This window comes from Pseudophryne corroboree, chromosome 3 (genome assembly GCF_028390025.1).
Source record: "Pseudophryne corroboree isolate aPseCor3 chromosome 3, aPseCor3.hap2, whole genome shotgun sequence".
NCBI classification, from domain to species: Eukaryota; Metazoa; Chordata; class Amphibia; order Anura; family Myobatrachidae; genus Pseudophryne; species Pseudophryne corroboree.
The window spans coordinates 395,369,201-395,395,360 of NC_086446.1; the positions used below are offsets into that span (position 1 = coordinate 395,369,201).

General features: G+C 44.1%; 1 long non-coding RNA gene across 1 annotated transcript in view; it reads left to right on the plus strand.

Annotated features, from left to right (window-relative positions):
- LOC135055720 (uncharacterized) overlaps window positions 1-26,160 on the plus strand; it is a 114,070-nt gene that overhangs the window by 68,678 nt on the left and 19,232 nt on the right. The window contains exon 2 of the long non-coding RNA XR_010243796.1: window positions 25,625-25,744. This is a non-coding gene — a long non-coding RNA (uncharacterized LOC135055720). The remainder of the gene's footprint in view (window positions 1-25,624; window positions 25,745-26,160) is intronic.

The window sequence follows — 26,160 nt, forward strand, 5'->3', positions numbered from 1 at the left end:
GCAGTTGCTAAGTTTTCAAGCTACGTTAGCTTGATGTGCCTTGTATGTGTGAGCTGGTGTGAATCTCACCACTATCTGTGTTAAATCCTTCTCTCGAAGATGTCCGTCTCCACGGGCATAGTTTCTAGACTGAGTCTGGTAGGAGGGGCATAGAGGGAGGAGCCAGCCCACACTCTCAAACTCTTAAAGTGCCAATGGCTCCTGGTGGACCCGTCTATACCTCATGGTACTAATGTGGACCCCAGCTTTCTCTACTGACTACGAGAAAAGGATTTACCGGTAGGTAACCAAAATCCCATTTTTAAGCACAATCGTAATGTTTTTTTGAACAGAAGTCTTCCTGTAAAACAATACAGTGCCAGGCCTGGCACCAAGCCATTAATAGGTTACCCGCTGCATGGGTGATTATATGCGAGTAAAACAATAGTTGAAAACTATTTTTGGGCCAAAAATTAGAGAAGAGTATTACCATTCTGAGAGGCTAAAAAGGTACTTTTTTCTCTCTCCACTTTATCTCTCTCCAAGATTTGATAAATATCCCTTAGTGAAGAGTGGGAATATATAGTCAGGGAAGCTAATGCAGATGATGGGAAGTATATTTATTCCTACAACAAATGTCCAAAGATCACAAGAGCAGCATCTCTGGAAAACAGTGATACTGCAGAGCTAATTCAAAATAGTGTGATATGAGGGAGATGTACAGGCAGTGAAAAGCGTGGAGAAGTGAGCCAGCGGAGAAGTTGCCCATGGCAACCAATCAGCTGCTCTGTATAATTTTATAGTATGCAAATTATAAGTGTTACTTCAATGCTGTTTGGTTGCCATAAGCAACTTCTCCACTGGCTCACTTCTCCAATCTTTTCTCTGCTTAGTACCTTTCCCCCATAGTCACATAACTCTCAACCTATGCCGGCTTGGGAGAGGGACACCTGCATGCGTTGCAGGAGCTCGCCTGAAAATTAGGGGATGTGGCCTTATGGTTAGGGGTCGTGACCTCATGATGAGTCACGCCCCAATATTTGTCATTGGGGGGCATGCTCAGCGCTCTACGAGCTGCTGGACATGCCCCAAGTCCCTATCTCCTGTGAGTAGACGTGACAGGGGGGTCTTTCAACTATTCAACCACAGCGGGACACTGTGGCCCGTGGGTAGGAACGCGGACAGTGCCTGAAAAATGGGGCTGTCCCACCATAATCAGGACAGTTGCGAGGTATGTAGTCACACCTTTAAGGTGCAGATTCCATATGCTCCACAAAGTCTTTGTTCAGGCTTTTTCTTAATTCTTTTCTATTGCTGTTCTTTGCAGAATAAGTACTGTGTTTTGATGACACCAACGGACAAATAAGTTCTGATGCTACAGTCCAATGGCAATAAACTAGACTTACATATTTTAGAGTACTTATTCCTAAATATCTAAATAAAAAATGTGGATCTTTCTAGGCTTTGAAACTATTTCCCACACTACCTATAGCAATTCCTAAATCTTTGTTTTTGCCAAATTAGAGACACTAACTAATACATGTAATTAGGCTATTGCAAAGCATTGCCTCCAATATTACACACCATTGGTCTGAGTAAGACATGCATACAGCTAGAACACATTTTCATGAGCATTCAATACTCTATCTTGGATAAAGTCAAATAAGAAACTATTTCCTCACCCCAGTTGATCCCACAATGCAAATTTGTTAATGTCTGATGGCTGATGGTAGAGCCACCTTTGTTCCCCTCTCACATTATTCTCTTGGACAAATAGTCCATCCCTGCTTACTCTTACTTTACCTTTTTTTTTCTTTTTTACCTCTTAAGGCCCGTATTCACCGTCCGATGTGGGGAGAGATGTGTGCTGAGCAAACCGCTCAGCACACATCTCTCCCACCGCTCAGCACAGCGCGATGTGTGCTGAGCGTGCGGGGGGAGACGGGGGGGGGGCACTCATTTCACCCAGCGGGTGAAATGAGCGACCTGCTAGATTGGCGAATCTAGCACCAGCGATAGCGATGTGAGGGGCTGCGCATCGCTATCTCTGCGGGGGTACACGCAGAACGATCATGCTTAAAATCTAAGCAATCTAGTCAGATTGTTTAGATTATCGCTCCGTGAGTACCCCCCTTAAGATTCATTTTAGAGTGTATTGAGGTACTGACTGTGTATTGGTGGAAGAATTTGCTATTTTCATCAAAGTGTAATCAACAAGACATTCTAATTTACCAATATAATCTCCCAATCGGAGATGTGATTGTCATGTACATTTTGGAATATCTGCCTGGCCTTTTATGTTGTAGTTAGTATTTGTAGTATAAGTATGTAAGCATGTATGCATATCTCAGTGCTGTAAGGAGATCTGTGTGACTGGTGCCCTTGCACAGGGTGGAGTGCCCTGGTTGGCACCCTTGCTGCCTCTGCATCTGGCTAGTTTCACTGCGAGAGTACTGACCAGCGTGTTCTATAGACATTCCAGCCACACAAACTGTACAGCCGCTCTGAGGGCCTGATTCAGATGTGGTTGGAATTACTATCGCTGCTGCTTACATAGAAGCAGCAGCAATAACACTACTATGGTGCAGGGAGCGTCATACCTTCTGGTGCATTATTGATCCGAACTGCGTCCAAGGGACATAGGTACTTTGCGCATCAGGGTGCACCTCTAACCACATCTGAATTGGGCCCTGAGTGTCCTTAGGATGCAGTAGTGTCCTGACAATGGTTGTCCTGCCCACCACCTACAGCGTGCACAGACTTATGGTGGTATGTGCTCAGGGCGGGTGGGCAGTGGCTGCACATGGTGCGCTGACACCCAGATACAGGCCTGGTATGTATATAAGTATATATGTCTCAGTGAATGTAGTAGTATCAATTATAATAATTTTTTCTGATCATTTGTAAGGAGGCTGACATTTCTTTTTTTTGTTGTGACCTCTGTCAATGACTTAATGATTACACAATATAGGGCAGGATGTACCAACCTGTTGCGGTACATCCCACCACACAACACACTGACGCTAATCACAAATGTACTAACATATGCGATTAGTGTTGCGAAGGACAGCTCTTGCGATCAAAACCGTCCTTTGCAATGTGTCTTTGTCCCTGGACTTCCGGGTATCAGCCCTGGAGGGACGCTGCAGCCGTTAAGCATGCTGGCAGGGATCCGATCGGATCCTTCAAATAGCACGATGCGGAGGAAGCTTGTAGGTTTCTACAGGGTAACACCAGCTTTTGCATCGGAGCCAGTGCTTAGTACATTTAAAAATGCAGTAAAAACTCTGAAAACGGGGTTTTACCGCATTTTTACTTTAGTGCATCCCATCCATAGATTATGTGATAATCCATAGATTAAGTGATAATGAGAAAATAATGTGACAGTTGCAGGAATATTGTCAAGTAATGTGATGTCAAATACATCATTGCTTGTCCTTTTTTCTGGTGGTACAGTAATAGCCAGTGACATCCGGTCAGGTCAGGCAGTCTTTCCTGTCATAGACCAGTATTCTCCAGAGATTTGACTATAAAAATGATATGAATTATACAAAGAAGATATTATAAATATCTACTTTGTAATCTAATCATTTTTAGAGTCAAAACTCACCAAATTTCCAGCAGTATATACTGCTGCCCCATTTGTATAATAGACCTCATTTAGCTTGGACCGCTATTGAGACAGAAATTGCAATTTTCTCAATCCTGTTTTTGCTTAAAATTGTATGTGAAGAGCCACCCAGAAAGGTAAAAGATGCTGACCCATGCAATCACAAAATTGCGATGCATACGCAGAAATTGAGTACCATCGACAATTGCTGTTGACCCAGGGCTACTTAGACTAATGAGAATGCAGTCGTACTGGCGCCATGTGTTTAGTCACAGTCCATTGCAACTGACATCAGATACACCCCCCAAAACGGCCATGATCCGCCTGTGTTTTTCAAACCACTCCCAACAAACGCTATGTTAACAACAACAAATGGTCATTTCCTGTCAATCAAATTGCGATCGCATTTCAGTAAATTGCAAACTCAATGTAGCCTTCACGGAAGTGCAATGCTTTTGCAATGCATGCTCAGTCTGCAGAGTAGCAGCAGTGGATACAAAATCAGCAGAGCAATTACAGAAGATCAGCTTTTCTGCGATCCCTGTCACTGATGCTAAATTTCATTCGGCAGGGTTAGTGCACATGCATGACTTCTGGTGGAGGGAGACGAACAAGGGTGGAGGGATTCATAAGGTTTCCTCTTCGCAACCCAGAACTCTTTCCTATAGGGGTCTGAGAATCAGCACCATCTGAAAATGATGAGGGGTCCCGCTGTCGAGCTCTGAAAATGTTGTATTTTTAGCACTGAAAGGTAAGCAGGAGATATCTGTAATATCTCCTCCGTTACCTTTATACTGAATTTCTACAAAACTATAAATTTTCAACTACCTTTGTAGAAATTAAAGGATAATGACCAAGGTGAGAGCCAGAACCATTTTCTCTGTACAGGTTGAGTAACCCTTATTTTGAGTCCCTTACATATATATATATATGTATTTCTTTAATGTATATTAAATATATATTAATGTGTATGTCATTCTCTCAGCAGGGGACCCAGAACTTTGGGATTTAGAATTTTGACTAATGGATACTCAATCTGTACCAGCATTTTATCAATGACATCTCATGGTCCAATATTAGCAAATAATAACAATAGAAAGGGGCAATTTCTCAGTCTAATTATTATCATTTATTTTCTCCAGTTATGTTGCTCAGCTCCAGCATGCTGAAAGGGAGGTGGTATGCCACAGCGGAAGGGTGGCACTCGACTGGCCGGCTGTCAGGATCCCGGTACACAGCATACCGGTGATGGGATCCCGACTGCCGGAATGCCGGCAACTATTCTCCCTTTTGGGGTGTCCAAAAGGAACACTTACACAATAGTTAATGAGAGGTCTACAATAATGGCCTAGATGGCCATGCACAGTAAGTAGATGTTGGTATACATAGTATCAAATAAGAAAATGTTACACAATAAAACATCAAAGTCCTGTGAAGAATTTATCCTCAGGAAAATAAAGCAGTGTTACAAAACATTTACTGGATATTTAGTCTTCAGAAACCAAAGATGCCCAAATGAAACCTGAGCTCTTCTGCCACAATAATAACTCATTCTAGATCTAATGATAACATAAACACCTGCACATGCACGTTCCAAAAGACAAAGAGAAAGCCCACAGGCTGATAGGGATTTCTGTACTTGTTAAATATGACACGTAATGACCAGAAAGTAGAGAAGAAGTGATTTAGAATAGAATACAGGCTGCATAACAAGGGTGTAAATGATATACAGTGATCCAATTTACTGTGGTAAACATCATATAACCTATTTTTGTGTTACATTTTTATTAATTAATTGGGAAACATATACATATACTGTACATACTGTACATACCTTGGTTAATAAATGTGGGCATCCCTGGACACACTGCATGTGGAATGAATCTCCAAGTGAAATGAAGTTTTCACAACCTGTGCAGCGTACAAACTTAAATGTGACCCATTTCCTATAGAAAATTAGAAATACATTTATAGTTGATTTTTATTTGCTGACAAGTTAATAGTTAATGTAGCATGGATAAATGAATGGGCACCTCGCCAGTCAGTACCTGGTAACGGATTACATACGTTATCTCAGTGGGCTGTCAACATCCCAACAGCAGCATCCTGCCCGCCAGAATGCCGGCAGCAGGACGAGTGCTAAGAGTCCCCTTGTGGGCTCGGTGGCTCTCCACAGGATCTATTCCCACTCTATGGGTGTTATTGACACCCACGAGTAGGAATAGCCCTGGTGCGTCAGGATTCCGGCTGCCCTCATTGTCGGCTGTTGGGATTTTGGCGTCGGTATCCTGAACACAGGGATCCTGACAGCTGGCATTTAAACTGCATCCTCTTTGTAACTAGTTTCAGATCTCCCCACTGATTTGTGATTTTATGTAAGCCTGCGGACTGGGTCATTCCTACAACGTCTGTTCTGTAAGTACATCATGGCTGATTTTAAGGTATGCTTTGGATCACTGTCTTGCTGAAATAACCAACCTTTTTTCATATTCAGTTTCTTCATCTACTCTGGGACACTAACTTCTAAAATATGATATTTAATTAAATCCATTTTTTCTTCCACACAGAGAATATTTCCAGTGCCACTGGCTGCCACACAACCCCAAAACATTGTAAATTCATCCCATGCTTGATGTTTTTTTTTTTTTTACAGATAGCTGTTTCTATAACCAGAGGCGTCACTCACCTCTTTTACACCCGGTGCGGCTGCGGCAGCGAAAGGGGCGTGGCTTCATGGGAGGGGGCGTGGCTTGGCTAAGAAAGTGACCCTGTGGAGGGAGTATGGCTTCGCAGGAGGGGCATGGCTTCGCGCCCCGACCCACATTTTCGTCACTCCGGGGGTCCAAGAAGTGCGGGCTGCCCCTGGAGACTAGTGTGTCTCTGTTGCCTTCTCCTACACAGTGACAGAAGCCGGGTTGCTGCACGTAATGTTACAGTGCAGCACCTGACTCCTGTCAATGAACAGGAGCTGGCACTTTGGTGTCACCCCTCGGCAGGTGACACCTGGGTGCGGGCCGCACCCCCCGCACCCACCTTGTGACACCAGTGTCTATAACCCATATCCACATCCCACCACTCACTGCTTCAGAGAGTGAGCTGTCTGACCAAGATCCAAGCTGCTAAGGTGTCTGTTGCCTCAACCTGATTCCTGCTTCCTTATTCTCTTGGGCCCTACTCTTTTCCTATTCATCACATGTGAAACTGATGACAATTGTGACAATTCTAGAACTCAGAGCCGGATAAGGACCTCATGGGGCCCTAGGCAAGATACAGGTTTGTGCCCCCTGTCCCCCTCCCCCTTTAAAAACAAAAAACAAAACATACCCTGTAGGAATTATTTTTTGTGGTAGGTGGATTGGGAAAGGACTGTCTTATATTAAAAAAAAACAAAACAATAAAACACATTGGCCTCAATAGCAAGTAAATAAAACACAATGACCCTGACAGGAAAACCTCCCACCATGTTGGCCTCCAAAAGGAAAAACACTGGCCATCGACAGGAAAAACCAAAACAAACACACTGTTTATTATACCAGCTGCTGTGATGACCTACATATAGTACCAGTAAAGGTGCCCATCACATTACACTGCCATAGGGGAACATCATATTATATTGGCTGTGTATCGCTTCACATTAGAAGCACAGAAACATAGAATTTGACGGCAGATAAGAACCACTTGGCCCATATAGTCTGCCCCTTTTTTTTTTATCCTTAGGTAATCTCAACTTCTTTTGAACCTGTATTCTTTACATTACACCACTAGTGGTACCACTTGCAATATAGCAGCAACGATGCCCATTATTTTACACCATCTACAATCATAGAAGGATACTCATCATGTTATAGCATATAGATCTGGATCACATTATACCAACAGAGATAACCAACACATTACTTTATATCGGTAGAGATCCCAATAACATGAGTAATTCATTGTGACAGATTCTGGGGTAATGTGGTAAAGCAGACACAAAGGGAGAAGTTTGTAAAAACTCCTAATGCTCGTTCTGTGGAAGCCAGAGACTAAGCTCACAGGCAAAGCGGAACAAGAGGTCTCCACGTACTGCTTATCCCACCCATTGTAACCTATGTAGTGCACCTAAGATGGCTGTCACATGTGGTACTTCCATCAGCTAGAATGAAAAACTCATGGAACAAATGATTCTATGGGTATTTTGAATCTTGTACTTTGTACTTCATATATGGAACAGCAAGGGGGTGTAGTGATAAGCATTACTGTCTCTCACCACTGAGGTCATGAGTTCAGTTTCTGACAAAAGGCCCTATATGTAAGGAGTTTGTATGTTCTCACGTTTATGTGGATTTCCTCCAGGTACTCTGGATTCCTCCCATGCTTCAAAGACATACTGGTAGTCTAACTGACTTCTGACAAATCTAATGTACATGTGGAAGGGAATTTCAATTGTAAGCTCCACTAATGACAGGGACTAATGTCAATGACCAAATATTCCCTGTAATGCCCTGCATAATATGTACGGCCTACAGTATACAACTATTAGTAAATAAATACTATTTTACTACACCCAAGATGGCTGCCTCCTTTGCAATACGTTTTCTCCCCTGCAAACGTAAAGCATTTTAAGTCTATTTGGAGAAAATCACTATATAAAATAAACATTATCAGGTCTGCATAAGTATTGTTTTGCATACTTAAGATGTTGACTTTTGTGATGGATGTGATAGGAAAGGTTTCATCCTATACACATACTGTACACAATGTTTTAAGCATTAGTGTACTATGCGCTAGTGGGTTCTGCTTTACTTATATGACCAGTTTACAAGCATCTCTATCAGAGTTTTGACTGTGTCTTGTACATTTATGGCCTGTTTGTGAGTTGGAGGCAATCACAGGCATTCTTGCATCTTTTGCTGCAGTCAGCTCTCCAACTTTATGGTAATGCTGCTACCAAGCCCTTCCCTGGTGTACATTCGCAGATGAAAAACATCCATCTATTGCGTCCGACATCTCCATGCCATCCGACTCAGAACCAGGCCATTTGCCTTGTTTTCAGTCATTTCCTTCAGCTTTCATTTTATAATGATGTTTCTGACAGCGGAAAGTCCAAAGCAAATACATTTAAACTGTCCAATCAGAGTTGCAGAAATGTAATGTGTAAGTTTCTACCCAGCAGCACAGATGATGCTACCTTCTTCAGAGTTAGAGAAACATATAACATGATCGGGGCCCCAAACATTTGCACACAACTATAGATACACATTTCAGTTTTCAAGTTATAAAGAGACATTATATTCTTAGGGCCCGTATTAGCATCCAGGTTGGCTCAAGATTACATTTTTTCTCTTACACGGGCCGATCTTAGATAAGTCATATCAAAAGGGAGAAGCTGTTCCCAAAATACAATCTATTTATAGTCTAGAAGCTGCGGACAAGATTTTCAACTGGTGTTGGGATGCCAGAGGATTTTATGATTTTATATCTGACCTAGCAGATCTACAACATTATCAATACCACTTTACAGAAAGGTCTGTTTGTTATAGAGTCTGCTGAGAAGCATGCGCTGGTAATTGCCTTGGGTGTATGCAAACAGTCGCAGAGAATCAAGTAAAATGTTCCCAGTTTAAGTGGAAAAGCCATAAATATATCCAGAATAGATATCTCTGTAAACAGACAATAATGTGTCTGTTGTCACATTTTTTTAGTGATTATCAGCCTGATAACATGTAGAAATCCTGTCAGCTCTTCTCTGGGTCTGGCTCCCACACATGGCTCATTCACCCCTATATCCCACATTATTTGTCTCATGGTATACACTTTTCTCACATAGCTTTATTCCCCCTAAACTTATTGACAAAACTAGTTTTTCTAAAAACTATAACTAAAACTATTTTATATTATATATATTTTTATGTTTAGGGCTAAATGGGCATATTTATCAACTATAGAGTTGTAGACTTGATAATTGTAATTTATATCACTGCTATTCGCAAAGGGTGCCATTGCTATGGGGCCCAGAGTTTTAGAAGGGCCTTGACCCAGCCTATAAAGGTGCATGCCAAATTCCCAGATTTGCCTGCTAAGCAATTGGGTTTGATCCGTTGCCCAGCCTGAATTATGTGACATTACATGCTCATTGTAATTTGGAGGGCACTATAATGTTACATAATAAAGACTGGGGCACTGTAATGTGGTACAATATGAACTGGTGGGCACTGTAATGTGTCATAATCTGATCTGCTCAACAGGGGCGTATCTATGCATTGGCCAGGATGGCAAAACACCAGGGGCACCTGTGGGTCTCCTTCTAGCAAGGAAATCACTATGCCCACCCGCTGAATCTCCGACCCAGAAGACTGAGGCCTAAGCTGGAAATATAGCTTGCAGCTCTCCTTGAAACAAAAGAACTGCGAGCGATCTCCAGAAAAACGATCCGGATACTGTGTGGCAAAATGTGTACTGGCAGCTCTACAATGTGACATCATGTAAACTAAGGCACTACGATGGTTCATAAAATAAACTAGGGCACTACTATGGGGCATAAAAGTAATAACTGCCACATAGAGTTGTCTCTAAAGAAGCATTGGGATGGGGCCCCTTCAGTATGTTGCTATGGGGCATACAGAGTTCTGGTTAAGCCCCTATTTCCCATTCAGATTTATCAGAAAACACATGCAGGGACAGGAGTCAGAGACTTTACTGCTATATCGGGGCCCCCGACGCGCTACTGCGCCTGTGTGGTCAGTTAATAATGCATGTGCTATGGCCATTGCCGGGAGTGTTCCAGAGGAATTTTGTGAAGTGTAGCTCATGGGCTACATAGGCTACAATGGCTAATGCCATCTCCAGATGGCTGTACTGTGTAAGGCTAAACTCTTATGGGGGCTGCAGCTCATATTGAAAATGGAGGGACCACAGAAGATAACACAGATATCTGCTGCGGTCCCTTCTGCAAACATGCGGAATAATTGGTATCCCCCAAAATATATTTTTTTCCAAAAATATGCTACAAATATTATTTGATAAATAAGCCTCTATACAGGTACAATGAATATGGCACTGGTAGAACAAAGGACAAGTACAACATAATATCATAAACAATATAAATAATTAATATAAGTAGAAGGCGTTGCCATTAGAATACAGTGCACTGGGTAGAATATAGTAAAACCTGTACTATATTATAATGCTTTTCTTGCAAGAGATAAAATACAATTACTGTAGAATCGGGTCCACCTGAACCATATTGCAATAGTGTATGAGGTATCTGCAAATCTGTGAATGGAGGAACAAAGAATCCACTGACAAATCAGATTTTACACCTAATTATTGTCTTTTGTTTTATGCTTCTTTTAGATGATAAATTAGGAATCCTAATTGCCTTATGTTTACTTACCCTGTGTCTGCACTCGCATTTGCTTTGGAATTTCATTAAGATTCAGAGAAGAATAAAATAAATGTCCAGTGCTTTTAAGCATGCCAGAAAGACAAAAGTGAAGGGGCATCCTCATCAACCTCATCATGGAATCCATTGGGCTCCCATAACATAGACAAACACAGGGGGGTTTCTTGTTTCTCAGAAATCCCACTCCTATTGGCCAGCGCCTCAAATCTATTAAACGGCGATTACTAAAGCGCCCACTAAAATATGCAGATTAAGGTACAGAGCAGAGCTGCTGCACATGCACAGAGGTAGCAGCTTCTTCTTTCAAGTTTGCTGTGTGGGGGGATCTGAGTGCTCAATCAGTGCACTGGACTAGAAAGAGTAGCTGCCAGGAAGAAGAGACAGGAGCCTTACCATGAGGTGGGATAATATGTGCTTAGAAAGTGATGTTATGGCTCTACTAGTTCTTTTAAACCAACCCTGATATCCTATCCCTAATGCCCTAACACCTATCCCTAATACCCTAACCCAAACTACTAAATCAGTCCTAATACTCTAACCCTAAAGGGCAGACTGGAGGGGCCATTTGGTTCTTATCTGCCATCAAATTCTCTGTTTCTATTATGTTTGTGTATTTATATAGTATGGGTTGTTTAACCTTTTTGCTGACCACTTATGTTATTTATATTAGTTAAATATATTTAATACAGTCTCTGCTGTAGACCATCTATATTGTCAATTATTAATACTGTATTCCATACACTATCTAGTGTTTAGAAAGACTAATGTGTACATATATTCTCCAAGGTCAGTACTAGTTTCTTCTACAGTTCCCTCTGACTACCACACTTGCTCCAATGTTCTGCAGAGCGGGAGACTGTGCATTGCTTTTGGAACCCCCCCTCTACAAATCCAGCGTTTACCACTACATAACAACAAGGACACGGAAGGACAACTAGGCAATCATTGTAATGTGTCATTTTTCATGATTATTTGGCATTTTTCGCTGATATTTACAACAATAATGAAGGTACCACCATATATTCCCTAGAATTAAAAAAGTGAAAGACGTTTCTTGACCAGGTTCATTGAAGAAACCCAAGGTTAATCTATAATTTGGTGTTATACTCTAGATCAGTTGAGCACAACATATGGCGTGCAGGAAGCAGAAAATATACATATACATTGGATGCTGGGATATAAATACAACTGCACTATATCTGGTCTCACTATGGTCTTTCCCAGTGCCACACACTGGCCGATATATCTGCCGCTCTACTGAACAACCGATATATAGCTGGCCAGTGTGTACCAACCATACTGTATGTCTATGAACGCTGTCATTCACAAACATATTGCGTCGGCCCTGCAGCACACACGATGACCAATAAGATATATTGGTGCATCGTTGTGTGTGTACACATGCTGCACAGCCAGCGGTGATTGACGGCTGAACTGGGCGGGCGCATGCCATTGATCTGCAGACATATCTACCTGTATGTACCCAGATTTAGATTCACCATTTGTCAGTGAGGCCAATCTGGTATCATAAGACCTTGCCTCACTCTATTTTACTTTGAGAGTGTCAGCATACAACAGTGGAGCTTAGTCTCACAAGATAGAAAAGGGCGGCACATAAGAAGTGCAGGGGAATGTGGTGAAACACATCTGTTATCCCCACTGAGATGACATCAATGAGTATTTGCAAAACTTGCTCTAGTAAATGATTGTGAGTCCTTGAAATCAGTACTATCTTGCAATGTGGCCCTTGACCATACCCTGCACTAAGGGCCTGATTCTGAAGTGCATGTTATGCCAACATTCCCGTAAATGGCCAAAGGTGCACAGTGCATGCATCCCAAATGTTTCCACACGGAGATGCAGAACAGATTTGGATGCAGTGGATTTCCGTGGGTGTTCCTGGGAGGTAACGGAGGTGGCTAAGCAGACGTGGTCACTGTAAAAACAGCTGTATCCAAAGTCGCACAGCCGCTCACACAGGAGGCCATAGTTAGGGAAACTGCATCTGCCATTGGGCTTCAACGTTCAATGGTGCACTGATGGTGCATCTAAAGATGCACTGAAACAGAAACACACAGCTGCAAGTGGGCATCTCCGTATTAAGAAAATGACATTTGCGTAAGATGCAGATGCAGCAACATACGCACGTGCGTCGTGTTATTGTGAATCAGCCCTAAATGTTGTTTCACCTGTGTAAAAATACAATCATACGCAATAATTGTAGTAACCTGAGAAGGAATTCTTAGCAACAGGCCTGCATTCTAAGCATAATTCAGATTAGCTGACATTCCTGCAGCTTTTAATAAAAAATGGATTTGATTGGCTTTTAAGAGTAATTCCAATCTCAGACATCCCGTACCTAAACAGTGTAGGAATAACATAAAAAAAACGTAATAAATTAAAAACACTGATTAATCTTAGAAGTCTGAGGTATTCAAAACAAAGTCAAATGAAACTAATGTACTAATATACTATACTTGTAAACACAGGTTTTGTGCATTCACAACACATTCATTATTAATATGTCTCAAAACAGCCTGTGACGTTTATGAAAAGCTGCAACTAAGCTACAGACCTGTATGGGTCAGGAGCCCACCGGTCAGCATCCCGACAGCTGGATCCCGGCGGCGAGTTTTTGGGGCGAGTGCAGCAAGCCCCTTGCGAGCTCCGTGGCGGCCGCAGTTCTATCCCCACTCTATGGGTGTCATGGACACCCACGAGTGGGAATAGTCCCTGTTGGCCGGCATGACGACCGTCGGGATCATGAGCGGACGGGATCAGGGGCCGGTAATATGACAGCGGTCTCCTGACCGCCGGTCACATAACTGTATCCCACCTGTATATATTGGGACTCTTCTAGGGTTGGACACAAGTGTAAGGCTTATGTCATTGCTTATTAATAAAATACTAATGTTGGTAATCAGGATGAGTTTCATAACACAGAAAAATAGTTTCTAGATTGGGTTCATCCATTGCTGTCAGCAATTCAACAAAGGCACATTACTGTCTTCTCTTCATGGGATTGTGTATGTACCGGAAGTGGCATCATGACAAGTCCCATAACCTGTATAACGGGTTCCTGTTATACAGGTCATGCAACTCTGCCAGTAATTTCCTTTAGGGGTTTATTAGTCTTTACATTGCATTACAATTCAATTTGAAAGTAAAAACAGCTGATTTTTATCAGGATTGATTTATCTCAGTCATGTTATTGTGTCCTTAGTGAGCATTATGCAATAACATTGGATTTAGGTGCAAATTCGGCTGCCATGGCCGAGTGGAAATTTGCACCTAAATGAAATTCCTCAGCTTTGTTTTTACCTCTGTCAGTCCCAGTATATACTGTCTTGAATTCTCCCAATCAACCCAATAGAATATATATAGAAAAGAGGGTATGGGTGCGGATGTAAAACAGGAATATATGCAAAATACACCAAAAGAAATATGACATGGGTGTGTTCTTATCTTATAGCAGGTATCTCATATTTGTATACTAATAAAGCTAATATAAATGTATTTAATAGCAATGGCCTGCATGTGGTATGTCATACACATATGCCAAGCAAGACTCCAAGCCTCCAGTCCTGGTAATGTGACTCGGCAATTCTGGGATTGAATTGTGCAAGTATTTGAGTTTTGCAGTCAGATATAATCATGTCAATATTTGGGAACCTTAATAAGGAACCCTTGTAGCAGTCATTACAGAAGTGTTATTGATCTCAGGATCCTTTTTCTACAGCCTGAATTAGTAAAGACATAATTATTAACACCATTGATGGGATTACATATGTTATCCCGGAGGCAGGATGCCGGCTGTTAATATCCCAACAGCAGCTTAGCGCCAGCCAGAATGCCGGCAGCGGGGCGAGTGCTAAGAGTCCTCTTGTGGGCTTGCTGCGGTCTCCACACTGTGGGCTCGGTGGCTCGCTGCACCCACCAAAGGATCTATTCCCACTCTATAAGTATCGTGGACACCCACTAGCGGGAATAGCCCTAGTGCGCCGGGTTTCCGGCTGGCGGCATAGTCGGTTGCAGGATTTTGGCGTCAGTATCCTGAACGTCGGGATCCTGAATGCTTGCATTGTAACTGCATCCCCCATTGATGTGCTCCCTCACAGCTCCACTATCAGACCTTCATGGTAATGAAATGTCATACTTACTCCTCAATTTCTGGGAGCTCTCCTGGTTTTCATTAACAGGTTACAAAAACAAAACACAAAAAAATCAGGTAAAACATGCAACTTTGTAGTATTTTTGACTTTCAACTAAGAAATTGAATTACAGTATATTTCTAAAAATAAATAATAACATAATACTTTAATACTACAAAACAGTTCAGTCTTGCTTGGCATTTGTGTGGGCGACTGACATGTTTCTTGAGATGCAGCTAGAATGTATGAAGCTGTGGATACCCACCCTGTATGAATGCCTGTGGTCAGACTGTGCTATTTAAGTAAAACAGAACATGGATTACAGAATGGAAATTGTTAGGGTTTGGCAATGGAAATTGTTAGAATTTAATCTGCCACTTTAAAACGTCAGAATATTTGATCATTGGCATTCCACTGAGGATTATCTAATGCATCACCCTGGGTAGCTTTAATTCCTTTGCCATACTTTCCATTGGCTAACGTAAAATAAAAGTGCCATGTTCTCAGAAATATATATGTATAGGAGCTGCTGTATTGTATTATGAATTCATTATTATCATTATCATCCGTTTTTATGAGGCATCACCAGGGTTCCGTACTCCATACAAGGGGAAAAACAAGACACATAATGAGCACAGAAATACTATAGCTACATAATACAGTGTGCATTGTGTAAGGAAGATAAAGGGGAGAGGACCCTGCTCATATGAGCTTACAATCTATAGGTGATATGGGTATATACAATGGGGAGCAGAGGGAAGAGGCTGCAAAAGGATGGTATACAGTAATAAGGATAAAGTGAGTTTTAAGGGCATGCTTTAAAGTTGTTAGGCTGGATGAAAGTTGAATGGAGCGAGGGAAGGCATTACATTGAGGGAGGAGGAGCAGCCTGGCAGACAACTTGTTGCTGGCCTCGAGTGCACATCCTCGTCCTTTAAAGGACGCGCTCCCCTATTCACAGTTTCTAAGGGCTCTTAGAGTATATAGTAATAGAGAAGACGGTTTGCATCAAGTTTACGTTATGTATCAAAAATGTATTGAGAGAGGATACAGTGTTTTTAATCTTGATATTCAGAAAAGGAAAGCTTTGTCTGTCCCACAACATCAATTATTGACAGTCAGACAATCTAAAAACAAGAAGCATCGACTCATTTGGGTAAATAAATATAATCATATGAGTGTGTCTATTAACCGGGAGGCCAAGTGATTGTGGCCAGTGTTGTCTTCAGATAAGGATTTACCTTTGCAAGAGACCCCGCTAATGTCCTGTTATCGTAGGGGGAAGAACATAAAGGACTATGCAGTCCGTACAGATACTACTAATCTGTGTAAACCTAAATCTTAATTGTTTTTGGGACAACAACGTAAAGGGTGTTTTAAATGCCCTAATTGTACTACTTGTGGCTTTTTACAGATTTAGTCTTTTTTCATTCTTATTCAGGAGCTAATTTTTTCATACGCCATTTCTTGACCTGTACAAGTCAATTTGTTGTTTACACCATCACATGTCCCTGTGCCAAAATGTATGTGGGCAAAGCCGGTTGCTAGTTTAAAGTCCGCATGGCCCAACATCTGTATGCCATCCATCTAGCACTGGCTTCATGATCTAGTGAGCAACCGGTAGTCAGGCATTTTGCCTTGGCTAAACATAGCCTGATTACATTAAGATACCGTATCATTGATCATGTTCGGGGTGGCGATAGATGTTGAGTCATGGTCTGAATGAGTCATTAGGGTTGAATTGCTTTTTGTGAGGTTAGGTATATCCAGTGTCAAAGTCGAAAAATATTGTAATGCATACACAATGTACTAACCCCATGCACATGCCCGCTGCGCGTGCACTTACTTCGCCGTGCGTGCACATATCCGCAATTTGCGTATGATCGCTCCCGCGTTCCTGCGCGTGCTATGGGTATTTACGGCGGAGTTTGTGAGCGCATAGAGGGTTATTAGAACATTACATATTTAACCCAAATAGTGTACATTTTAGATATAGCTCCCTTGCACCACATCAGCGAGTATCAACAGTTTAAACAGTTCCAGGACTAAGGGATTCGCCTTTGCATGATAGGATGGGTCAGTCTAAGGTTAGAAGGTGATGTCTAGTATCTGTTAGGCAGCAGGAGTACTTGGTGGAGAAGGTTTTAGATTCTAAGATGTCTCGGGGCCGACTTTATTTTTTGGTCCACTGGAAAGGCTATGGCCCTGAAGAAAGGTCTTGGGTGTTGGATAAAGATTTACATGCTTCAAGACTTAAGAGGGTATTTTTTCAGGAGTTTCCTCAGAAATCCGGCTTTAGTGGTTTTGTAACCCCTCCTTAAGGGGGGGGGGGTACTGTTAGGCGCGGCGGTGCGCCCGCTCGCTGACAGAGCAGCGGTCACGGGCGCCGCGCCTCTCTTCTTGTTTCTTCTGCACGGCGCCTAGCAACGCCGGGACGCTAGGCGCGCGCAAGCCACCGGCTCCCTGGCAACGCCAGGACGCCGTGCGTGCAGGGCCACCGGGTCCTTAGCAACGGGGACGCCACAGGCGGACCGCGTTCCCCGTTGCACTAATCAGCATTCACCTGTTTTCCCCTGCTCGTGCAGCAAAGCAGCTGCACGGCATTTGTTCATTAGCCTTTGTGTTTCTATTGGAGGGTTCCCTGTTATATGCCTCCTCAGTGCCTCACACTAACGCCGGTGATAGCTTCCTGCATGCTGCTCATGTTTGGTGAACGTCTGTTCTTGGTCTGTCGTATCCGGTCCGTCCTGCTCCCTGAGTTCCTGTATCTTGGAGTTCGTTACCCGGTCCTGGGAATCCTTCTGGTCCTCATTTACCTGTGGCAGTCGGTTGGGGTTCTCACCCGGGTTTCGTGAGTGGCGGCCTTGCCGCGTGTTGCGGCCTAGGCCGCTTTAGTATTGTTTTGTTTGTACTGGAGCATTGCGGAGGTTTCCGCTTCCATTGTCCTCCCCGGAGCTCGGCGGTGCCGTGTAGGGGAGTGGACAAGTGGTATCTTTGGTTGTCCTTTTCCTTGGCGGCAAGCCGCGCATACTTTTTGTTTTAGGTTAGCCAGTAGCCCCTGGCCTTGTTGTTTCAGTTAGAGGGCCCCTTGTTATTACCCTGTCTCAGTTCACTCTTTGTCTCTCCTTAAGACCTGAGGGGGCATCGGAGTTGGGCAGACTTAATCCGCCCTTCAAACGTGGCTGCCATGGGCCCAAGAAACCATAGTCTCGCAAGAGTGAATTGACAGCACGGGTAAAACAACGGAGGTAGGGTGCCAGGGGCTATTCCCATTCCGTTTCCCTTTTCCCTGCATTACATCCTGCCGCTCTGGACTACTGTATAAGATCTCTCCAGTCCTGAGCCTCCAGGTAGTAACATTTCCCATTCCGTTTCCCTTTCCCAGCATTACGTCCTGCTGCTCTGGACTACTGTATAAGATCTCTCCAGTCCTGAGCATCCGGGTCGTAACATTATCACCGGCCCATATTAAAAAAAAAAAAGGGTTTTATTTTTTGTATTGGTGGGCCTAGAAATTTGTCCTCATGAATCCAGCAGGGTTAGGTCCAAATCCCAGTCAGCTTTTGGCCAACCAGATTCAGGAGTTAACTCAGATGGTTCAGGATCTTTCTCTTCGGGTGAGATCGCAGGAAGATCTTTTGCGAGCCTCCCCGAGTGTGGTTCTTGAACCGAAGGTGCATTTAACTGATCGATTTTTGGGTAGTCGGAAGGATTTTTTTAATTTTAAAGAAGCTTGTAAGCTTTATTTTCGTTTAAAGCCTTGTTCTTCCGGTACTGAGTTCCAACGGGTCGGGATTGTCATATCTTTACTCCAAGGTGATCCACAGACCTGGGCTTTTGGGCTAAAATCAGATGATGCTGCCTTGCTATCAGTAGACGCCTTTTTTAAATCCTTAGGCCTTTTGTATGATGACCCTGATAGAGATGCATCAGCTGAGAGCCATCTGCGTGCTCTAAAGCAAGGGAAAGGTCCAGCAGAAGCATATTGTACTGAGTTTCGCCGTTGGTCGAACGACTGTGGCTGGAATGACCCGGACTTACGCAGTCAGTTTCGCCTCGGTTTGTCTGAAATTATTAAAGACAGTCTCCTTCAGTACCCCGCTCCTGAGACTCTAGACAAACTCATGGAGCTTGCCATTAAAATTGATCGTCGTCTCCGAGAGCGGAGGGCTGAAAGAGGAACAACTTTTAGGCCTAGTCCATGTGTATACACTTTTCCTGAGGACGTTGAGGAGCCCATGCAGATGGGTTTCTCCCGGCTGTCCCCAGAGGAAAGGACCAGAAGGTTAAAATCTGATCTCTGTTTGTATTGTGGTGGCAAGGGACATATCGCACGTAGTTGCCCGAATAAATCGGAAAACGCTTTGACCAAGTGAATGGTGAGGGGGTTCACTTAGGTCTGCAGTTAATCTCCTCTAAAGATTCTTTATTAGTTCCGGTAAAGATTTCCTTTGGCAGCCTCAGTTCGTTGGTGTCGGCCTTCGTCGACAGTGGAGCTGCAGGACATTTTATGGATTTAGCTTGGGCTAAGGCTTTAGGCGTTCCACAGATACCCTTAGATAGATGTATCACCATGCACGGCTTGGATGGGGGTCCGCTTTCCAATGGGGTTATTACTCACCGCACACCTCCAGTATTGCTGACAGTGGGGGCCCTACATTCAGAAGAAATAGAATTTTACCTTACACATTGTCCGGCAGTTCCAGTAGTTTTGGGTCACCCCTGGCTTGCCTTTCATAATCCCACCATAGATTGGCGGTCTGGGGAGATTTCCCAATGGGGTCCTTTTTGTTGCAAGGAGTGTATTTCCCATCCAGTTCGGGTTGCGGCTGTTACCCCAGAATCTATTCCTTTGGAATATCAGGATTTTGCCGATGTTTTTTCCAAAGGAAACGCGGACGTTCTGCCTCCCCATCGGTCCTATGATTGTGCTATTGACTTAATTCCAGATGCCACTTTACCTAAGGGGAGATTATATGCCCTGTCTGGGCCAGAAACCACGGCTATGGATAATTACATTCAGGAGAGCCTGAAAAAAGGTTTCATTAGGCCCTCAAAGTCTCCATTGAGTGCAGGGTTCTTTTTTGCTGAGAAAACAGATGGGTCGCTCAGACCATGTATTGACTTTCGGGCTCTGAATAAAATTTCTGTTAAGAACACCTATCCCTTGCAATTAATTTCAGTGCTCTTTGATCAGTTACGCTCTGCCGTCATCTTCTCTAAGATCGATCTTAGAGGAGCTTATAACCTCATCCGAATAAGATCTGGGGATGAGTGGAAGACGGCTTTCAGCACTCAGTCAGGTCATTATGAATACCTGGTGATGCCATTTGGGCTGTCTAATGCGCCTGCGGTATTTCAAGACCTTATTAATGATGTGCTTCGTGACTTTCTTGGGAAGTTTGTAGTCGTTTATTTAGACGACATCTTGATCTACTCCGAGTCTTTGGAACAACATGTTTCCCATGTGCGTCTGGTTCTTCAAAAGCTACGGGAGAATCGTTTATATGCTAAACTTGAGAAATGTGATTTCCACATCACGGAAGTGTCTTTTTTGGGGTATATTATTTCTCCCCAGGGGTTTTATATGGAACCAAAAAAACTCCAGGCCATCCTTAATTGGGCGCAACCCACGAATTTAAAAGCAATTCAGCGCTTTTTAGGGTTTGCAAATTATTATAGGCGTTTCATTCATGCCTTTTCTGATTTGGTCGCTCCAATTGTAGCCTTGACTAAAAAAGGAGCAGACCCTTCCAATTGGTCGCCAGAAGCTGAGTCTGCCTTTCTGGCCTTGAAGCAGGCCTTTGTCTCGGCTCCTATTCTCAGACATCCTAACCCGGAGCTCCCCTTTATAGTCGAGGTAGATGCCTCAGAGGTTGGAGTGGGGGCTATCCTTTCTCAGGAAGATCCGGAGTCTCAGGAGTTACACCCTTGTGCCTTCATGTCCAGGAAATTCTCTTCCGCAGAATCCAACTATGATGTTGGTAATCGAGAATTGTTGGCAGTTAAATGGGCTTTCGAGGAATGGAGGCATTGGCTGGAAGGTGCTAGGCATACCATTACAGTGTTTACTGACCATAAGAACCTGCAATATATAGAGTCAGCTAAACGACTTAATGCTCGGCAGGCACGTTGGGCATTGTTTTTCACTCGTTTCAGGTTTATTATCACCTTCAGGCCCGGTTCCAAGAATACGAAAGCTGACGCCCTGTCACGTTGTTTTCTTCCAGTTCACAATAACCATCCTGCCACCACCCCCATTGTTCCATCATCTATCATCCGGGCAGCCCTCACACAGGATTTGTTTACACAGCTGGTCCAGCTTCAACAGCAGGCTCCCAAAGCTACTCCTGCTGATCGTCTTTTTGTCCCTGAATTTCTGAGAGGCTCTGTTCTAGCTGAGTTCCATGACAACAAAGTGTCTGGTCATCCAGGTATCACTAAGACCTTGGAACTAGTATCTCGTTCGGTGTGGTGGCCTAGTCTCTCTAAAGATGTTAAAGAATTTGTCCGTTCCTGTCAGGTTTGTGCTCAGTTCAAGGTTGATCGAGCGTTGCCAGTCGGGCAACTCATGCCTCTAGCCATTCCTCTCAGGCCATGGTCACATATATCCATGGATTTCGTGGTGGACCTTCCTCTTTCTGCGGGACTTCGAGTCATTTGGGTGGTGGTAGACCGTTTTAGTAAAATGTCTCATTTCATTGCTCTCCCCCGGTTACCCTCTGCTCAAGGGTTAGCAGTTTTGTTCCTCCGCCATGTGTTCAGGCTCCATGGTTTACCCACGGATATTGTCTCTGATCGGGGTCCGCAATTCATCGCACGATTCTGGAAACGTTTTTGTGCCTCATTGAATATGAAACTTTCTTTAACATCTGGATATCATCCCCAGTCTAATGGACAAACTGAACGTGTAAATCAGTCATTAAAACAGTACTTACGGTTATATTCGGCCAAACTTCAGAATGATTGGTCTGAATTTCTGCCGTTGGCTGAGTTTGCTTATAATAACTCTTGTCATTCCTCCACCAAGGAGTCTCCGTTCTTTTCAGTGTTGGGTTTCCATCCTAGAGCAAATTTTTTTACCCTCGTGTTCCAGTCTCTTCGTTGACCTTAACTTCCCGTCTTAGAATTATTTGGAGAAAAGTTCACCTTGCCCTCAAGAAGGCTGCCTTCCGAGAAAAGATTTTTTCGGACAGGTCCCGGCGCCCATGCACGTTTAAGGTGGGAGATAAGGTGTGGTTGTCAACCTGCAACATCAGGCTCCGACAGCCCTCGGCTAGATTAGGACCCAAATTTATTGGACCGTTCCTTATCATTAAAAAGGTCAACCCAGTTGCTTTTCGATTACGTTTACCGAGATCACTAAAGATTGGCAATACGTTTCACTGTTCCCTTCTGAAACAGTATTTTTACTCCAGGAGATTTCTTCGGAGGGCTTCCCGGAGTAGACTTCCGGTGAATGTGCAGGGGCAGCAGGAGTACTTGGTGGAGAAGGTTTTAGATTCTAAGATGTCTCGGGGCCGACTTTATTTTTTGGTCCACTGGAAAGGCTATGGCCCTGAAGAAAGGTCTTGGGTGTTGGATAAAGATTTACATGCTTCAAGACTTAAGAGGGTATTTTTTCAGGAGTTTCCTCAGAAACCCGGCTTTAGTGGTTCTGTAACCCCTCCTCAAGGGGGGGGGGGTACTGTTAGGCACGGCGGTGCACCCGCTCGCTGACAGAGCAGCGGTCACGGGCGCCGCGCCTCTCTTCTTGTTTCTTCTGTACGGCGCCTAGCAACGCCGGGACACTAGGCGCGCGCAAGCCGCCGGCTCCCTGGCAACGCTAGGACGCCGTGCGTGCAGGGCCGCCGGGTCCTTAGCAACGGGGACGCCACAGGCGGACCGCGTTCCCCGTTGCACTAATCAGCATTCACCTGTTTTCCCCTGCTCGTGCAGCAAAGCAGCTGCACGGCATTTGTTCATTAGCCTTTGTGTTTCTATTGGAGGGTTCCCTGTTATATGCCTCCTCAGTGCCTCACTCTAACGCCGGTGATAGCTTCCTGCATGCTGCTCATGTTTGGTGAATGTCTGTTCTTGGTCTGTCGTATCCGGTCCGTCCTGCTCCCTGAGTTCCTGTATCTTGGAGTTCGTTACCCGGTCCTGGGAATCCTTCTGGTCCTCATTTACCTGTGGCAGTCGGTTGGGGTTCTCACCCGGGTTTCGTGAGTGGCGGCCTTGCCGCGTGTTGCGGCCTAGGCCGCTTTAGTATTGTTTTGTTTGTACTGGAGCATTGCGGAGGTTTCCGCTTCCATTGTCCTCCCCGGAGCTCGGCGGTAGGGGAGTGGACAAGTGGTATCTTTGGTTGTCCTTTTCCTTGGCGGCAAGCCGCGCATACTTTTTGTTTTAGGTTAGCCAGTAGCCCCTGGCCTTGTTGTTTCAGTTAGAGGGCCCCTTGTTATTACCCTGTCTCAGTTCACTCTTTGTCTCTCCTTAAGACCTGAGGGGGCATCGGAGTTGGGCAGACTTAATCCGCCCTTCAAACGCGGCTGCCATGGGCCCAAGAAACCATAGTCTCGCAAGAGTGAATTGACAGCACGGGTAAAACAACGGAGGTAGGGTGCCAGGGGCTATTCCCATTCCGTTTCCCTTCCTGCCGCTCTGGACTACTGTATAAGATCTCTCCAGTCCTGAGCCTCCAGGTAGTAACATTTCTCATTCCGTTTCCCTTTCCCAGCATTACGTCCTGCTGCTCTGGACTACTGTATAAGATCTCTCCAGTCCTGAGCATCCGGGTCGTAACAGTATCCAGCTGTAGGGTATTTTAAGGGTAACATTCCGGTGTTGGTTAGAGAAAGATCACATGTTCCAGCGTATAGTTATGTGCAGAAGTAGAATATAGATATGAACTGTATTTACTGTATATTATGTATGTGGCGGGAATCCAGAGGATACCACCCACAAGAGCAGTTGAGAAAGACATCACCCACCTTTTCAAATCAACCTATGACCTCTCATGTAATGTAAAGATACATCTCTGTGTCCAATGGACAATGAGATTACAGTGACCATTGTATTGTGTATGTAAGTTGTGTATAAAAAGCCCGTTGTTGCCTGGCCGGTCAGAAGACTCTGAACGCTTTCTACCTCATAAGCGGAGGACTGGTCCAGGTTGCGCTTGCGAACATTCTCACGTATGTACATTTTCTGTAGCCATTATTCTGTTTTAGATTTTATCTTGTTAGCCTGTAGTGTATAATTTGTACTGTTTTACCTTTTGAAATAATCCACTGTGGCCTTAGAACCCTGTGGTTCAACTACATATCGGTGTTGTGTCCTCACTTTCCTGCAAGGGTTTAAAGCGTATTTAACTGTATAAGGTTTATAAGTATTGATAAGGTGTACGCACTGCGGGTACTTTATACCGCCAGCGCTACTTAAGGTTTAAAGTATAACATCATTACAGTGCTTTGCGGCACATGGTTTAGAGTGTAAGAATAACATTGCATTGCATTACGAATAAGGTTTAAAGGTTATCAATTGTGTGTGCGCGCGCTGTGCGTACTCTGTACACTCAGCGCGGCGTGTGTACGCCAAGTACATACCACGCACGGGACTCTGTACGCAAATAGCGTACAAAGTGCGTAGCGCGTGTATTCAGTCTAGCGGCCATAGCAGCTCCACGGTAAAAGTGTATCTAGAGGTATAGCTTTATGGTTTAAGATAATATCGACATTATCACCAGGCTTGGACTGGCCCACAGGGGTACAGGGGAAATCACCGGTGGGCCCCACTGCCTGGGGGGCCCACCTCCTGCTCTAAGGATCAGGTTCTAGACTGTGCACTTGAATTATACATCATATATATGTTACCATAGACTGGACTATGGTGTATTTTCTACAGTGCATTGCTGTTACTAATCTGGTACATTATCATGCATGCAGCAGCTGAATTTACTGTATATATTTATGAAGGGGCCCAGACGTTGCACTCTCTAATGGTTAGTCAAACCAATGATGTGGCAGGCCACACCCCTTCTGCAGACTGGACACACCCCTAAACACGGGCCCCTACCACTGCATTCCCCCGGTGGGCCCTACATGCCCCAGTCTGACCCTGGGTATATCTTTGTGATATTGGGTTTATAGCCCCTGCAAATAGGGATAGCGTTATATCTTTTGTATCTAAAAAAGTCTTTCATAAATAAGTCTTTTATATAACTTGTGGGAAGTGAGTTTACTTAATTGAATGTTTGTACTATGAAGCAAGCAAGTGCAGTTATACTGTAAGTAACAGTTGGTAGACCCAACCTTTAGCCTTTAGTGGGGTTGTTACTATACACAATGTTTGTTTATACCTCAGAACTAATCATATTTAGGATATGTACCTCCAGTAATCCTCTGATGCCGCATTCATTGTTGTTGTTGTTTTATATGTTTGCATTTATGCTGTTGGTACCTGCTCTTATTAATGGTATCAAGGGATTGTTTTGTATATGTGTTTTGATGTGTTTCTTTGTAGCTATGCTTTGGTGTTTTGGTCGGCGCTGACGTCATCTCCAGGCACCAGGGCAATCATGACCGGAAGCAGGAGCTGGAGTGCTGGCGTGCTGTCCTGATCGGTGGTGGGAATGCTATTTATGTAAGTATAATGTCACTATGTTTTTATGCTTGATAACAGTGCTTCAGGGCGCTGAAAGTAACGTTGCTGTAAGTAACTGTCTCTGGTGTATGTTCTCTGGAGTGCTGCTGCCGCTGCTGAGGGATGAGTTGATTATTAGGAATTCCCCCCTCACATAGGAGAGTTAAGACTAGAGATGAGCGGGTTCGGTTCCTCGGAAATCGAACCCGCCCGAACTTCATGTTTTTTTACACGGGTCCGAGCGACTCGGATCTTCCCGCCTTGCTCGGTTAACCCGAGCGCGCCCGAACGTCATCATCCCGCTGTCGGATTCTCGCGAGGCTCGGATTCTATCGCGAGACTCGGATTCTATATAAGGAGCCGCGCGTCGCCGCCATTTTCACACGTGCATTGAGATTCATAGGGAGAGGACGTGG